Source organism: Bos indicus x Bos taurus, chromosome 10 (genome assembly GCF_003369695.1).
Source record: "Bos indicus x Bos taurus breed Angus x Brahman F1 hybrid chromosome 10, Bos_hybrid_MaternalHap_v2.0, whole genome shotgun sequence".
NCBI lineage: Eukaryota > Metazoa > Chordata > Mammalia > Artiodactyla > Bovidae > Bos > Bos indicus x Bos taurus.
The window spans coordinates 68,275,894-68,294,046 of record NC_040085.1 but is presented as its reverse complement, the minus strand read 5'-3'; the positions used below and the strand labels follow the sequence as shown (position 1 = coordinate 68,294,046).

General features: G+C 37.8%; 1 long non-coding RNA gene across 1 annotated transcript; it reads right to left on the bottom strand.

The window, feature by feature from the left end:
* Positions 1 to 2,664: 2,664 nt before the first annotated feature.
* LOC113899531 lies at positions 2,665 to 4,432 on the bottom strand. Its single transcript, XR_003512928.1, has 2 exons — positions 4,120 to 4,432; positions 2,665 to 3,570 (listed from the first exon to the last, which is right to left on the bottom strand). It is a non-coding gene; the product is annotated as an uncharacterized LOC113899531 (long non-coding RNA).
* Between the last annotated feature and the right edge of the window lie 13,721 nt (positions 4,433 to 18,153).

The window sequence follows — 18,153 nt, the reverse complement described above, 5'->3', positions numbered from 1 at the left end:
ACCAGAAAGAAAAATGAGTACATTACTGGTAGCACAGGGTCCTGTTATATAGGAAGACATTGGAAATGGATAGAGGATAAGTAATCACTAAGCTTTGCCATACAAAGATCACTGTTCATAAAGATACATTTATGTGATCACTTAATGTCTATCTCCACTTTAGAGTATAGCTGCTGCTGCTGCTGCTAAGTCACTTCAGTCATGTCTGACTCTGTAGGACCCCATAGATGGCAGCCCACCAGGCTCCCCCGTCCCTGGGATTCTCCAGGCAAGAACACTGGAGTGGGTTGTCATTTCCTTCCCCAATGCATGAAAGTGAAAAGTGAAAGTGAAAGTGAAGTCCTGTCCGACTCTTTGCAACCCCATGGACTGCAGCCTACCAGGCTCCTCCATCCATGGGATTTTCCAGGCAGGAGTACTGGAATGGGTTGCCATTGCCTTCTCCAAGAGTATAGCTAATAGAAGGCAAAGATGGTGTTCATTTCTTTTATCAGCCCCTATTTTAGGAGACTCTTTAAAAAATTTGTTAAATGAAGTTGTTTACCTATTATATAATGTTCATTTGTCCTCAGTGTAGTCTCCCCTTCCATGTTCTTGTAAATCGGGTCATATAAAGCCACTCTTTGGATGATTTCCAAAAATAGACACCATGGCCCATGTGTGATTTAGCCAATGAGGATATAAATTATTTTTCTTTTTAATAAAAGACTATGGCAGGAAATTTATGTAAGGGCATTTCATAGCTCAATAGATATGCATTCAGATTTTCCAGTGTCTATAGAGTACCTGACCCACCCTCAACTGCTTTGTCATTCTGAGTCTGTCTCACATTGATATTCACATTAGGTTTCAAGAAAGACATTTTGCTAAGTTCATTTTGCTGCAATAATTCATGAGCTAAAAAAATTTTTAATTAAGCACCAAACTTTGTGGGCCCAGTTCATTTACCCTTGGCAGAAAGCAGCTTCCAGTAGAACAGCTTATATAGCTGATTATAAAAACTGTAAGAGTTCCCAGGACAAAAGATGAGTTCAAGAAAGAAAACATACCAACGCTGGTCAGGTGACTTAACTGTGAAACTCTCAGATGTGTAATAACAGGCAATTTCTTCCTCCAAGATGCAGTTTTTAAAATCAAATGGAAAAACAACACATTAAGCCTATTCTGCAACTTAACAAATTTCAAGTCCAGTTAAAAAGAATTTGGGTGAGGCCAAACATAGAACACTGATTAAGAACCTTTTCAGATTATAGGATCATAACGTCATATGCACAGCTTGCTTCTAGGGACTGCTCAGGCAGCCAATATGTCAGTACTGTTCTGCCCGTAACAATTTTAGTGCTTTAATTTATGAAAATAGACTGCTAACTAAAAAGGTCCTAGAGATCACTGTTCAAATGCTCATGAACAGAGGCTGACAAATGAAATGGCATCATTTTGGCCAACATATAACTGGTGACCCTGACAGTCACTTTCACCTTTCTTAACTTTATTTATTTTTTTCTTTTTTTTAAATTTTATTTTACTTTTAAACTTTACAATATTGTATTAGTTTTGCCAAATATCGAAATGAATCCGCCACAGGTATACCTGTGTTCCCCATCCTGAACCCTCCTCCCTCCTCCCTCCCCATACCCTCCCTCTGGGTTGTCCCAGTGCACCAGCCCCAAGCATCCAGTATCGTGCATCGAACCTGGACTGGCGACTCGTTTCATACATGATATTATACGTGTTTCAATGCTATTCTCCCAAATCTCCCCACCCTCTCCCTCTCCCACAGAGTCCATAAGACTGTTCTATACATCAGTGTCTCTTTTGCTGTCTCGTACACAGGGTTATTGTTACCATCTTTCTAAATTCCATATATATGCGTTAGTATACTGTATTGGTGTTTTTCTTTCTGGCTTACTTCACTCTGTATAATAGGTTCCAGTTTCATCCATCTCATTAGAACTGATTCAAAGGTATTCTTTTTTTTTTTTCTTCTAATTTTATTTTATTTTTAAACTTTACATAATTGTATTAGTTTTGCCAAATATCAAAATGAATCCGCCACAGGTATACATGTGTTCCCCATCCTGAACCCTCCTCCCTCCTCCCTCCCCATACCATCCCTCTGGGTCGTCCCAGTGCACTAGCCCCAAGCATCCAGTATCGTGCATCGAACCTGGACTGGCAACTCATTTCTTACATGATATTTTACATGTTTCAATGCCATTCTCCCAAATCTTCCCACCCTCTCCCTCTCCCACAGAGTCCATAAGACTGTTCTATACATCAGTGTCTCTTTTGCTGTCTCGTACACAGGGTTATTGTTACCATCTTTCTAAATTCCATATATATGCGTTAGTATACTGTATTTATGTTTTTCCTTCTGGCTTACTTCACTCTGTATAATAGGCTCCAGTTTCATCCACCTCATTAGAACTGATTCAAAGGTATTCTTTTTAATGGCTGAGTAATACTCCATTGTGTACATGTACCACAGCTTTCTTATCCATTCATCTGCTGATGGGCATCTAGGTTGCTTCCATGTTCTGGCTATTATAAACAGTGCTGCAATGAACATTGGGGTACATGTGTCTCTTTCCCTTCTGGTTTCCTCAGTGTGTATGCCAAGTCATCTGAAGCAATGAGAAGAGAATCAACCACCACCAGGCAGAGTCTGATACAGGAATTTTAATGAAAATTAATGAAAAAATGAAATAAATGAAATGAAACCTCCCAAAAGAAACTCACATTCTAGCACTGATTAGATCACGTGCTCACAATATACTGAGCACTGACAGGTGCTGGGACAACAGTCATGGATAAAACGTACATGATTCCTGCTGTCAGGGATTTATATCTGCCAAGAACCAGAACACTAGGGAAGGAGAAGAAAGCTCAGAACCATCTGATTTCCAGCCCAAACATTTCATTGTTTGGCTCAGTATATTTTAAACAAAAAATGATAAAACAACAACAAAAGCTTCTAATAAGTGCCAATGAAAACTGCTTCCCTATTGCCCTAAAAGAATGGATTCTGAAGCTAATAATTTGTTCATTAAGAAAAGTCCTAAGACTTTAGAGCATAAGTACCTGCATGAAGAACCAACAACTTATTCTTATTAGGCTATGTGAGAAAAATTTTGTGAATTCTAATTAATGATGCCATTTAGGGGGTACATAGACTTTGGTCCTGTATCTTCATGAGGATAAGTCTAATAAGTAAAAAAAAAAAAAAAAAAATTCAACAGGACCTGGGACTGAGTTGGCATGCTAGGAGCAGGAACCAGTAAACCTCAGGGAGATGGCCACAGACAGAGTTATTTTGCTTCAGGTAGAGATTTCTAACATTGCCTAACTTGTTTTATTTTTTGTTGACAGAAGCTGATAAATTTTAAAACTATATTAAATCCATAAAAAGAAATTTGTATGCTTCAGGGATGCTTTATTCAGTCATATTCAGATCCCAGGTTGTTCCATAAAGAGAACTTTATAAACTCTGCTTATCTCATAGGGTTGTATTTTCAAAGGAAGTTGTCCAATCTCACCCCATAGGCCAAGATAGCTCACAGGATCCACCACCTACAGAATGACCACAACAGAGAAAAGGAGCCCAGTTACTTTTTATTTTCAAATGAACCAGTGGACAGCAAGAAATGTGCCTTGTTGAACAACCCAGTACTACGATGTGGGGTGCCTGTGTTCAGGTTTAAAGGTACATGTGTGTTTATGGGAGAAATAATAAATTCTAGTGTAGAAGGACAGGCATAAAATGTCTTTCTCCCTTTTTATCTGGATGGAAAGAAGCTAAACACAATACTTTTTAAAAAGTAAAATTCAGCATATCATTCTATAATGAAACTGGAAGAATATAAACAAATATTTGGCTTATTGCTCTAGTTTTCAGAATCCACCACAACAAACAGAATTTTCAACTTGAATAGGAAGCAGTGCACCTCTTAGTTTTCAAGGACATCCTTCTCATCGATGCAAAATTACAGCTTAAAGTACTTTACCACTTTTTGTAATAGAATTGGCTGAAGGCATGGAAGGCCCTTTCCTTGGTAAGAGCAGAATTGTTTCACAATTAGCTGATATATTTTCTAAGTCCCTCCAGCTGAATAGTCTTACCTTCAATAAATCTGTAGTTTTCAAATCCTCTGAAAAAGCCCATTAAGCCAGCAGACTTTAAGATTCAGGTCTATTATTTCTCTTGTATTTACTGGATGATCTTCTCTTTCTCATATTTCTTTTCTGAATTATCAGAATCACAGCTTCTGAGGCTTGTGGGCTATCTTTAATGACATCATTCAGAATCATTGTTATAGAATGAAGACCATCCACTTCTCCAGAGACTTGCATACAGGAAAAAAAAAAAGGTTCTGTTGTCAGTAGGGACACTGCCTTATCATGAAGCCAAGAAAAACATCTAGAGTAGCTGTTGTCATTTTAAGTTGTGAGAACTTTTAATTCACAGTGATATAATTTGAGAATATATATTATGCTAATAAAATCTGGGATGTGTCCAGTTAACAGTTATGAAGAAGTGGCTCTCATCCCCTTTCATCATTCCTTTTATTTTATTTTATTTTTTTATCTTTTGACTGAATTTTAGTGCTTCTTAAAGCATGTATTTTGATGCTTAAAGTTAGAAGGAAAAGTTTACAGCAACCTAAGTGGAACTTAATTATTAAACTTAGAAAGTACACAATGCATTTGAAAAGAACTGTTGAGGAATATTTTTCTTCCTGATAAATTCTAACCATTAGAGAATCTGACTGGTAAAATTAATGACAGTGATTTGCATAACCCATGCAGCATTAGAGTATCTCTTTAGGCAAAAGTGATATGAATGGATATGAAATCTAGGTTAAAAGATTGTACTGTGTTTTAAATTGATTCACAGTTTGACAGAGTAAAACAATCCTTATCAAGAAAACAAAATTTCAAAGCTCATCTTATATTGAAGAGCTCACTTGTATTCACTCATACAAGTAAAAGAGGAGGGATTAGAGTAGGAGGACTAGGGATGATGGGGTGGGTATGTCTTGTAATTAAGACATGTAGACAGATATGTCTCCCAGACTTATTAGACAAGAGAACTGAATTTTTAATTGAAACTTTTGTTGAGACAAATGTAAAGTCACATATAGTTGTAAGAACTAACACAGAAAGTTTCCTGTGTATTTTCCAAGTTTTCCCCAATTATAGCATTTTGCAAAACTATACTATACTATCACAAGCAGGTTAAAGATACTATATTACACTATAGTTGGTTCTATAACACAGTATAATTATGGTATAATATCACAACTAAGATAATGATACAATGATTTTATTCAAATTTCCTCAGTTTTCTCTGTACTGAGTAGGGTGCACATATCTGTCAGTGTGGTTATATACAGTTTTATCCCCCATATAGGTTTGGGTATCCACTATCCTTCTCACATATGAGGGAAATCATGTGGCATTTGTCTTTCTCCTTCTGAATTATTTTTCTTAGCATAATTCCCTCAGGATCAATCCATGTACCACAAATGACAAGGTTTCTTTCTTTTTTATGGCTGAGTAATATTCCATTGTGTTTATATACCACATCTTATTTACTTATCCATTTATGAATATTTAGGTTGTTTATATATCTTGACTATTGTAAATAATCCTGTAATAAAATAGGTGCATAAAAATTTTTAATTCATGTTTTTTTATTTTTCAGATAAATGCTCAAAAGTGGAAGTGTGTGTGTGTGTGTGTGTGCATGCGCGTCCTCAAATATGTCCAACTCTCTGTAGCCCCATGGACTGTACCCCACTAGGTTCCTCTATCCATGGAACTTTCCAGGCAAGAATACTGGAGTGGGTTGCCATTTCCTACTCCAGGGGATCTTCCCGACCCAGGGATCAAACCCACCTCTCTTGTGTCTCCTGCATTGGCAGGTGGATTCTTTACCACTAGTTCCACCCAGGAAACAAAACTGCACCATATGATAGTTTTATTCTTAAATTTTTGAGGAATCGCCATACTGTTTTCTATAGCAGCTGCACCAATATACATTCCCATCAATAGTGTATGAAGACTTTTTTTCTGTATCCACTCTGACACTGGTCATTTCTTATTTTTTTATAATAGCCATACTAACAGGTGTGAGATGATATCTTACTGTGTTTCTCATTTGTATTTTCTAAATAACCAGTGATATTGAACATCTTTTCATGTTCTGTTTAGTTACCTATGTCCATGTGGGAAAAAGTCTATTCAGATATTCTGCAAATTTTTAAAACATTTTTTGTTATTGAGTTGTATGATTACTTTATATATTTTGGATATTATCCCTTATTGAATATGTGATTTTACAAATATCTTGTCCCATGTGGTAGGTTCAGTTCAGTTCAGTCATGCAGTCATGCTCGACTCTTTGCGAACCCATGAACTGAAGCACGCCAGGCCTCCCTGTCCATCACCAACTCCTGGAGTCTACTCAAACCCATGTCCATTGAGTCAGTGATGCCATCCAACCATCTCATCCTCTGTCATCACATTCTCCTCCTACACTCAATCTTTCCCAGCATCAGGGTCTTATCAAATGAGTCAGCTCTTCGCATCAGGTGGCCAAAGTATTGGAGCTTCAGCTTCAACATCAGTCCTTCCAATGAACACCCAGGACTGATCTCCTTTAGGATGGACTGGTTGGATCTCCTTGCAGACCAAGGGATTCTCAAGAGTCTTCTCAATTACCACAGTTCAAAAGCATCAATTCTTCGGTGCTCAGTCTTCTTTACAGTCCATCTATCACATCCATACATGATCACTGGAAAAAGCATAGCCTTGACTAGACGGACCTTTGTTGGAAAAGTAATGTCTCTGTTTTTTAATAAGCTGTCTAGGTTGGTCATAACTTTCCTTGCAAGGAATAAGCGTCTTTTAATTTCATGGCTGCAGTCACAATCTGCAGTGATTTTGGAGCCCAGAGAAATAAAGCCAGCCACTGTTTCCACTGTTTCCACATCTATTTGCCATGAAGTGATGCGACCGGATGCCATGATCTTAGTTTTCTGAATGTTGAGCTTTAAGCCAACTTTTTCACTCTCCTCTTTCACTTGCATCAAGAGGCTCTTTAGTTCTTCTTCACCTTCTGCCTTAAGGGTGGTGTCATCTGCATCTCTGAGGTTGTTGATATTTCTCCCAACAATCTTGATTCCAGCTTATGCTTCCTCCAGCCCAGCGTTTCTCATGATGTACTCTGCATGTAAGTTAAATAAGCAGGGTGACAATATACAGCCTTGATATACTCCTTTTCCTATTTGGAACCAGTCTGTTGTTCCATGTCCAGTTCTAACTTGTTGCTTCCTGACCTGCATACAGGTTTCTCAAGAGGCAGGTCAGGTAGTCTGGTATTCCCATCTCTTTCAGAATTTTCCACACTTTATTGTGATCCACACAGTCATAGGCTCTGGTATTGTCAATAAAACAGAAATAGATGTTTTTCTAGAACTCTCTAGCTTTTTCAAGGATCCAGCAGATGTTGGCAATTTGAACTCTGGTTCCTCTGCCTTTTCTAAAACCAGCTTGAACATCTGGAAGTTCACGGTTCACATATTGCTGAAGCCTGGCTTGGAGAAGTTTGAGCATTAATTTACTAGCGTGTGCTGCTGTTGCTGCTAAGTCACTTCAGTCATGTCTGACTCTGTGCAACCCCATAGATGGCAGCCCACCAGACTGCCCTGTCCCTGGGATTCTACAGGCAAGAACACTGGAGTGGGTTGCCATTTCCTTCCCTAATGCATGAAAGTGAAAAGTGAAAATGAAGTCGCTCAGTCATGTCTGACTCTTCACAACCCCATGGACTGCAGCCTACCAGGCTCCTCTATCCATGGGATTTTCTAGGCAAGAGTACTTGAGTAGGTTGTCATTTCCTTCTCCTTACTAGCATGTGAGATGCCTGCAATTGTGCGGTATTTTGAACATTCTTTGGCATTGCCTTTCTTTGGAAATGGAATGAAAACTGACCGGCTCTAGTCCTGTGGGCACTGCTGAGTTTTCCGAATTTGTTGACATATTGAGTGTAGCACTTTCACAGCATCATCTTTCAAGATTTTAAATAGCTTAACTGGAATTCCATCACCTCCACTAGCTTTGTTCGTAGTGATGCTTCCTAAGGCCCACTTGACTTCACATTCCAGGATGTCTGGCTCTAGGTCAGTGATCACACCATTGTGGTTATCTGGGTCATGAAGATCTTTTTTGTACTGTTCTTCTGTGTATTCTTGCCACCTCTTTTAATATCTTCTGCTTCTGTTAGGTCCACACATTTCTGTCCTTTATTGAGCCCATCTTTGCATGAAAGTTTCCCTTGGTACCTCTAATTTTCTTGAAGAGATCTCTAGTCTTTCCCCTTCTATTGTTTTCCTCTATTTCTTTGCATTGATCACTGAGGAAGGCTTTCTTATCTCTCCTTGCTATTCTTTGGAACTCTGCATTCACATGGGTATATCTTTCCTTTTCTCCTTTGCTTTTCACTTCTCTTCTTTTCACAGCTGTTTGTAAGGCCTCCTGAGACAGCCATTTTGCTTTTTTGCATTTCTTTTTCTTGGGGATGGGCTTGCTCCCTGTCTCCTGTACAATATCACGAACCTCCGTCCATAGTTCATCAGGTACTCTGTCTATCAGATCTAGTCCCTTAAATCCATTTCTCACTTCCACTGTATAGTCATAAGGGATTTGATCTAGGTCATACCTGAGTGGTCTAGTGGTTTTCCCCGCTTTCTTCAATTTCAGTCTGAATTTGGCAATAAGGAGTTCATGATCTGAGCCACAGTCAGTTCCCAGTCTTGTTTTTGCTGACTATATAGAGCTTCTCCATCTTTGGCTGCAAAGAATATAATCAATCTGATTTTGGTGTTGACCATATTGTGATGTCCATGTGTAGAGTCGTCTCTTGTGTTGTTGTAAGATGGCGTTTGCTGTGACCAGCGTGTTCTCTTGGCAAAACTCTATTAACCTTTGCCCTGCTTCATTCTGTACTCCTAGGCCAAATTTGCCTGTTATTCCAGGTATTCCTTGATTTCTTGTTTTTGTATTCCAGTCCCCTATAATGAAAAGCACATCTTTTTTGGGTGTTACTTCTAGAAGGTCTGGTAGGTCTTCATAGAACAGTTCAACTTCAGCTTCCTCAGCATTACTGGTCTGGGCATCGACTTGGATTACCGTGATATTGAATGGTTTGCCTTGTTAACGAACAGAGATCATTCTGTCATTTTTGATATTGCATCCAAGTACTGCATTTCAGACTCTTTTGTTGACTACGATGGCTACTCCATTTCTTTTAAGGGATCTTGCCCACAGTAGTAGATATAATGGTCATCTAAGTTAAATTCACCCATTCCAGTCCATCTTAGTTCACTGATTTCTAGAATGTTGATGTTCAGTCTTGCCATCTCCTGTTTGACCACTTCCAATTTGCCTTGATTCATGGACCTAACATTCCAGGTTCCTATGCAATATTGCTCTTTACAGCATCAGACCTTGCTTCTATCACCAGTCCCATCCACACCTGGGTGTTGTTTTCACTTTGGCTCCACCCCTTCATTCTTTCTGGAGTTATTTCTCCAGTGATCTCCAGTAGCATATTGGAGTCTTACATGCAAGGCCTTAATTTGTTTTGAGTTAATTTTTGTGTGGTATAAGATTGTAGTCTAGTTTTATTTTTTTGCTTGTAGCTGTCCCATTTTCCCAACACCATTTAATGAAGAGATTGCCTTTCTCCATCTGATGTTCTTGGCTCCTTTGTCATTCATTAAGTGTTTATGTATATATGTATTTATTTCTAGGTGTTCAGTTCTGCTCCTTGATCTATGTATCTTTCTAGTGCCAATACCACACTGTTTTGATTATTATAGCTTTGTAATATAGTCTGAAATTAGAGAATATAATACTTCCAGCTTTGTTCTTTCTCATGGTTATTTGAACTATTTTGGATACTTTGTGTTTCTATACAAATTTTAGAATTATTTGTTCTACTTCTGTGAAATATTCCATTGGAATTTTGATAAGGATTGCATTGAATCTGTAGATTGCTTTGGGTCATATGGGTATTTTAACAATATTGATTATTCTAATCATTAGCATTAAATATAATTCAACTTATTTCTGTTTTTCTCAGTTTCTTTTATCAGTGTATTACTGTACTCAGTGTACATGTCTTTCATCTTCTTAAATATATTCCTAGGTATTTTATTCTTTCTCATGAAATTATAAATGGTATTGGTTTCTTAATTTTTCCCAAGCTCACTATTATTATATATAGATTCCACAGATTTTTGTATATATATTAATTTTGTATCTGTGACTTAATAAACACATTTGTTAGTTATAATAATGCTTTTGGTGGGATCTTTAGACTTCTCTCTGTATTTTGTCAATGATACATACAATGTCAGCTATCTTTCTAATTTGGGTTTTTAAATTTCAGTTTCTTGCCTAGTTGCTGTGACAAGGACTTCCAAGGCTGTGTTGAATAAAAATGGCAAGAGCTGAAATCATTATCTTGTTCCTGATCTTAGGGGAAATGCTTTCAACTTTTTATCATTTAGCATAATATTAACTGGAGGTTTGTCATATATAGACTTTAATATGTAGAGGTACATTCCCTCTGTACCCACTTTGTTGAGAGGTGGGTCTATCTTAAATAGATGTTGAATTTTGTTATGTTTTTTCTGCATCTACTGAGATAATCATGAGATTTTTATCCTTCATTTTTAAAGGTGATGTAGTACATTAATTGCTGTGTGGGTTTTGAACCATCTTTCCATCCCTGGGATAAACCCCACATGATTGTAGCATATGACCCTTTTAATGTATTGTTGAATTTGGTTTCCTAATATTTTGTTGAGAATGTATGCATCTATATTTATCAAGGATACTGACCTGTGATTTTCTTTTTTGTGGTGTCTTTGTCTGCTTTCGGCTTCCCTGGTGGCTCAGACGGTAAAGCGTCTGCCTGCAATGCGGGAGACCCGGGTTCGATTCCTGGGTCGGGAAGATCCCCTAGAGAAGGAAATGGCAATCCACTCCAGCACTCTTGCCTGGAAAATCCCATGGATGGAGGAGACTGATAGGCTACAGTCCATGGGGTCGCAAAGAGTCAGACATGACTAAGCAACTTCACTTGTCTTCTTTTGGTGTCATAGTAATGTTGCCCTCTTAAAATGTATTTAGAAGGGTTACCTCATCTTCAATTTTTCTGGAGAAGTTTGAGAAGGATAGGTATTCAGTCTTCTTAAAATGTTTGGCATAACTCACCATTGAAGCTGTCTTGTCATGGACTTTAATTTGTTGGGAGATTTTTGATTATTGATTCAATTGCCTTACTAGTAATTAGTCTGTTCAGGTTTTCTATAATTTTTTTTTTTTGTATATTTGTGGTTATTGTTGTTGTCATTCAGTTGTTATGTCCAACTCTTTGCAACCCCATGGACTGTAACCCTCCAGGCTCTTCTGTCCATGGAATTCTTTAGGCAAGAATACTGGAGTGTAAAGCCATTTCCTTCTCCAGCGGATCTTCCCAACCTAGGGATTGAACCCAAGTATCTCACATTGCAGGCAGATTCTTTACTGTCTGAGCCCTTGCTCTACCTCAGTTAAATTCAAGGAATTAAGGTGATTATCCACCCCAGAATTCTCTGCCACGCTTCACTCAACACTATGCCACATGGCTAGACTACACACTCCCTAGGCTCAGCCCCACATTTTCAGCTACATTTTCCATATTCCTTTTTTCTAAGTCCTTTTGCCAAGGAACTAATATTGTCTGATCCACACACTCTGCTCAAGCCCTTTGAAAATGTGGCTTCTATGAGGTCTGATAGTGTGTGGGTGAATGTGGTAATTAAGTTGTCACCAGCAGGCAACATAGCATAAACAAAAAAACAAAAGCGTTAAACCTAGACAGGCCTGCATTCAAATCGTGCAGTGTCTTATTTTACTATCTGCATAGCTTGGACAAGTTATTCATATATTCTGAGATTCTATTTGTTTAACTAACAAAAATGGGAATAAATATGCTGCTTCCATAAGATTGTTTTAAGGAGGATATGAAATGATAAATGTGAAGTCATAGAGTAAGAATTAGGTGTTCAATAAATTCCAGTTCCCTCCCATTCCCTTGCTTTCAGTATAAACCTAGAGGCAGCAACTGTAGACAGTAAGTGATGAAAAGTCATCCCTGATGGCTCAGGGGTAAAGAATCCACCTGCCAATGCAGGAGACATGGGTTTGATTCCTGAACCAGGAAGACCCCACATGCCACACAGCAACTAGTTGAGCCTGCCACAACTCCTGAGCCTGTATTCTAAAGCCTGGGAGCCACAACTGTTGGAGCCTGTGTGCCCTGGAGCCCATGCTCTGCAACAAGAGAAGCCACTGCAATGAGAAGCCAACACAGCACACCTAGAGGGTAGCCCATGCTTGCCTCAACTAGAGAAAAGCCAGTGCAACAATGAAGACCCAGCACAGCCATAAATAAATATATTTTTTTAAGCAATTGCTCAGAAGACTTCATATTCTTCAGGAAACTTGATTGAACACTTTTAAAACCTGTATTTATGTAAATCATACTTCACTAAAGCCAGTTTCAAAACTGGGATACTTGGAAAAAAACTAAACCCAAAATATCTCTAGACCCCTCCTGCTATCTTCTTTTACTAATGGATGCACATCCCCCCCCCCCTTTTTTTAACAAGCACCTCTGTTTTCTTAACCAGGAATTGGAGAGTAATTTATTTACAAACTCAATGAATAAAAAAGGCCTTCTTGCAATTGCCAAGATACAGATTTATCTTATGACTATTGCTAGGACCCTTATTTTCAAGGTGAAACAAATGTTAGCATGCCATCAAGAATATCGTAGGTTGATTACTGGCTCCTGGCTATTCTCTTTTTTCTATTCTGCAGTCAGTAAAGAGGTACACTAGAATGAATAAGGGAGTGATTTCAATAAATTTTACTAGTTTGTCATTACTCTGGAAAATATATAATACATTGATGACTCAGAAACGAATACATAATATATTTCAAATGGCTCCTGTGTTAGACCCATGGTCTCTCTATTTTACATTAGTCATGTGAAACACTTCAATGATGTCAACCAACAAAATGTAAATGCATTCTATAAAACATGATACTGCCTCACTCTGATACTTTTTTTCCTATACTCAACCTGGCTGTTGGATTTCTCATTTTTTCTATGTTAGTGATATCTGTGTTTGTGTTTACCTTTTCTTTGAGATGAAATCTTTTTATAGCACTATTAACAGATTTTACTACACAATTGAGCTTCTCTATGCCTGGCGGGCTGCCGTCTCTAGGGTCACACAGAGTCGGACATGACTGAAGCGACTTAGCGACAGCAGCATGTTTTCTTATGTTTAGGGAGATTTCATTGTATTTTGTTGGCACAAAGGACTTATTTTTCAGTTGGAATTGTAAACCAGAAAATAATTTACAACAAATTTTTCTTTTCTTTTCTTTTTTTTTTGCCTTTTCTTGCCTAGAGATAACTATGACTTATCTCATTCCTCTTCTGGTTACATGACTTAAAGATGCAATACATAAAACACATTCTAATGCAGTCATTTCTGTGCTTCCTTCTTCTTTAGAATAGCTCTTATTTAATATTTTTTATATCACTAATCCAAGGTAATATCATTTTTGTTTCCAATTCTCTAAGCTGTGGATAAACAGTATCTTAAAATTTCTTCTGATAAAGTAAGGTCTAGATTTTCTATACTGTATTTTGGATAATTTGAGTCTTAGTCTATATTTTGTGTCCTGTATTTAAGATAATTTAACAATGGATGTTGGCATGAGATTGACAAGAATATCAATTATTGATATTGAGGATATCAATATCAATCATTGATAAGAATATCAATAATTTTTCAAGGTAAAAAGAAAGTTATTAATATCTCAGGGGAGGCCAAATTCCACTCTCTATGGTGGCAAGGTGTCTGACTATAAGTCAGGAACTCTAAACTATACATCTGCCTTATTTCTATGTATGCTAACTCTATTAATTTATTAAAATAAAGCTTGTATATTATCTCCTTCATAAAACATCCTCATTCTGGCCATAACTACTTTTTTCCATCTGCCGAATTCCCATAATTTTGGTTTATCCATCCTGTACAGCACCCATCCTGATCAAAATCATTACATGTTTGTCAACATGCAGAATCTGCCTCAGTAGATTATAAAATTCTTTAGCAACATAACCGTTTTTAATCTACATTCTGGATTCTTCACAGTATCAAATATACCACTTTATATGTATGTTACTAAATGCATGTTCAGTTCAGTTCAGTTCAATCATTCAGTTGGGTCAGAATATTTGTGACCCCATGGACTGCAGCACAACAGGCTTCCCTGTCCGTCACCAACTTCTGGAGCTTGCTCAAACTGATGTCCAACCAGTCAGTGATGCTATCCAACCATCTCATCCTCTGTCACCTTCTCCTCCTGCCTTCAATCTTTCCCAGCATCAGGGTCTTTTACGATGAATAACATCTTAACATCATGTGGCCAAAGTATTGGAGCTTCAGCTTCAGTATCAGTCCTTTCAATGAATATTCAGGGTTGATTTCATTTAGGATTGACTGGTTTGATCTCCTTACACTCCCAGAGACTATCAAGAGTCTTCTCCAACACTGTAGTTCAAAAGCATCAATTCTTTGGTGCTCAGCTATCCTTATGGTCCAACTCTCACATCCATACATGACTACTATAAAAACCATAGCTTTGAGTAGATGGACCTTAGTTAGCAAAGTAATGTCTCTACTTTTGAATATGCTGTCTAGCTTGGTCATAACTTTACTTCCAAAGAGCAAGCATCTTTTAATTTCATGGCTGTAGTCAAGAAAATCTGGAGCCCCAAAGATAAATTCAGTCACTGTTTCCATTGTTTCCCCATCTATTTGCCAGAAACAGATGGGACCAAAGGCCATGATCTTCGTTTGTTGAATGTTGAGTTTTAAGCCAGCTTTTCACTCTCCTCTTTCACTTTCATCAAAAGGCTCTTTAGTTCCTCTTCACTTTCTGCCATAAGGGTGGTGTCATCTGGGTATCTGAGGTAATTGATATTCTCCAGGCAATCTTGATTCCAGCTTGTGTTTCATCTAGCCTGGCATTTCCCATGATGTACTCTGCATAGAAACAGAGTAAATAAACAGAGTGTTTATTAAATAAACAGGGTGACAATATACAGGCTTGATATACTCCTTTCCCAATTTGGAACCAGTCTGTTGTTCCAGGTCCAGTTCTAACTGTTGCTTCTTTATAAATCTGTATACAGATTTCTCAGGAGGCAGGTAAGGTGATCTGGTATTCCCATCTCTCTAAGAATTTTTCACAGTTTGTTGTGCTCCACAGAGTCAAAGGCTTTGGCATAGTCAATAAAACAGAAGTTTTTCTGGAATTCTGTTGCTTTTACTATGATTCAACAGATGTTGGCAATTTGATTTCTGGTTCCTATGCCATTTCTAAATCCAGCATGAACATCTGGATGTTCTGGATTCATGTATTTTTGAAGTCTAACTTGGAGAATTTTGAGCATTACTTTACTAGCATGTGAGAGGAGTGCAATTGTGCAGTAGTTTGAACATTCTTTGGCATTGCCTTTCTTTGGGATTGGAATAAGAATGGACCTTTTCCAGTCCTGTGGCCACTGCTGAGTTGTCCAAATTTGCTGGCATATTGAGTGCAGCACTTTCACAGCATCATCTTTTAGGATTTGAAATAGCTCAACTGGAATTCCATCACCTCCACTAGCTTTGTTCATAGTGATGCTTCCTAAAACCCACTTGACTTCACATTCCAAGATGTCTGGCTCTCTAGGTGAGTGATCACAGCATCGTGGTTATGTGGATCATGAAGATCTTTTTTGTAGAGTTCTTTTGTATATTCTCACGACTTTTTCTTAATATCTGGAGAAGGAAATGGCAACTCACTCCAGTATTCTTGCCTGGAAAATCCCATGGATGGAGAAACCTGGCAGGCTACAGTCCATGCAGTCGCAAAGAGTTGGACACGACTGGGTGACTTCATTTACTTTCTTTCTTTCTTAATACCTTCTGCTTCTGTTAGGTCCATACCGTTTCTGTCCTTATTTTGCCCAACTTTGCATGAAATTTTCCCTTGGTATCTCTAATTTTCTTGAAGAGATCTCTAGTTTTTCCCATCCTATTGCCTTCTTCTTTTTCTTTGCATTGACCACTGAGGAAAGCTTTCTTAACTCTTCTTGCTATTCTTTGTAACTCTGCATCCAGATGGGTATATCTTTCCTTCTCTCCATTGCCTTTCACTTCTCTTCATTTCTCAGCTATTTGTAAGGCCTCCACAGACAGCCATTTTGCTTTTTTGCATTTCTTTTTCTTGGCAATGGTCTTGATCACTGCCTCCTGTACAATGCCATGAACCTCCGTCCATAGTTCTTCAGGCACTCTGTCTGTCAGATCTAATCCCTTGAATATATTTCTCACTTCCACTGTATAATCATAAGGGATTTGATTTAGGTCATATCTGAATGGTCTAGTGGTTTTCCCTACTTTCTTCAATTAGCTCTGAATTTGACAATAAGGAGTTCATGATCTGAGCCACAGTCAGCCCCTGGTCTTGTTTTTGCTGACTGTATAGAAGGTCTCCATCATTGGCTACAAAAAATATAATTAATCTGATTTTGGTATTGAGCATCTAGTGAATGAATAAGTGGGTGATAAAGCATTTTGCATAGATTTTTTTCTAATAATTGATATTTGTAAACTCTTTTAAGCATAAAAAACATGACATTTCAAGTTATTCTTATAGCAATTATTCAAATGCCTATTATTAATTGTCCAGGCAAGTATAACCAATATAAATGCCAGATCTCTCAAGACTCATTTTCAGTATGTCACATTTATAGAAAGATGTGTCTGATTATTCAGACTGTGAAGAAAATTATGGAATTTTATTATACCCTGAGGAGTGTCACAAGAGTTTTACACAGTCCATCATGTAATAAGAGTTCCTAAAAGTACTCTAGATATTTCTTTCCCATCTATGATTTCAATTAAGAACATTTAATTTTCTCCATGGAGTTCTTTCACAATTAGGACTGCCAAACTACATAGTTAGAGAAGCTATGTGCAACATTATCTATATGAAAACTTGTGTTTGGAATTGTGCCACGTACCACCTGACCATCCATTTACATCATGCCTGCAGTGATGCTATTCTACAATCATTTATACCTTTTCTATGTCATAGTACTTGTGCACAAAATCCTTACACATAACTCAGCCATCTGCAACGCCTGAGAAATTCAGTTCCTTGAGTAATCAGCTTTCCTCTTGAGATTTGATGTCCTTTGCAATTCTGGTGAATAAGGGTCTCTACTTAAAAGACAAAACTCAATTACAAGCAACATTCAACAAAAATATTCCAGATTTTCTTTCTGACCCTAAGCCAGAATAACTAATTCATTCATTTACTCAATACCTGAAAAACCTACCAGATGTAGAAAACTATACTATATGAAGAAAATAAAATATTAGCTAAAGAAATAAATATATAGGCTAAGTACTATTAGAAGAATAGGCTAGTGCTGATATAGAGATATAGAAGAATGAATTCCTCAGGACATGAAGGTCAGAGAAAGCATTATGAAAAAGTTTATTTATTTAACAAGTATTTAATGGGTCACATGTGGCACTCAGTGCTCATGCTTCAAAGGTGAGAAAATAAAATCTGGTCCTTGCCCCGTCTGATGGAAAGTTCTCTAGGTGAGCTTCTGAGAGGATTAGTAAGGGCTCAACTCAAGGAGTCTGGACTTTGTCCCAAGGGAAATGTGGGATTATTATCGGTTGTAATGTTTTTTAAGGCTTGTAAGTTTGACAAAATGTGGCCCACTGGAGAAGGGAATGGCAAACCACTTCAGTATTCTTGCCTTGAGAACCCCATGAACACTACGAAAAGGTAAAATGTAGGACACTGAAAGATGAACTCCCCAGGTCAGTAGGTACCCAATATGCTACTGGTGATCAGTCAGTAGAGAAATAACTCCAGAAAGAAAGAAGAGACAGAGCCAAAGCAAAAACAACACCAAGCTGTGGATGCGACTGGTGATAGAAGCAAAGT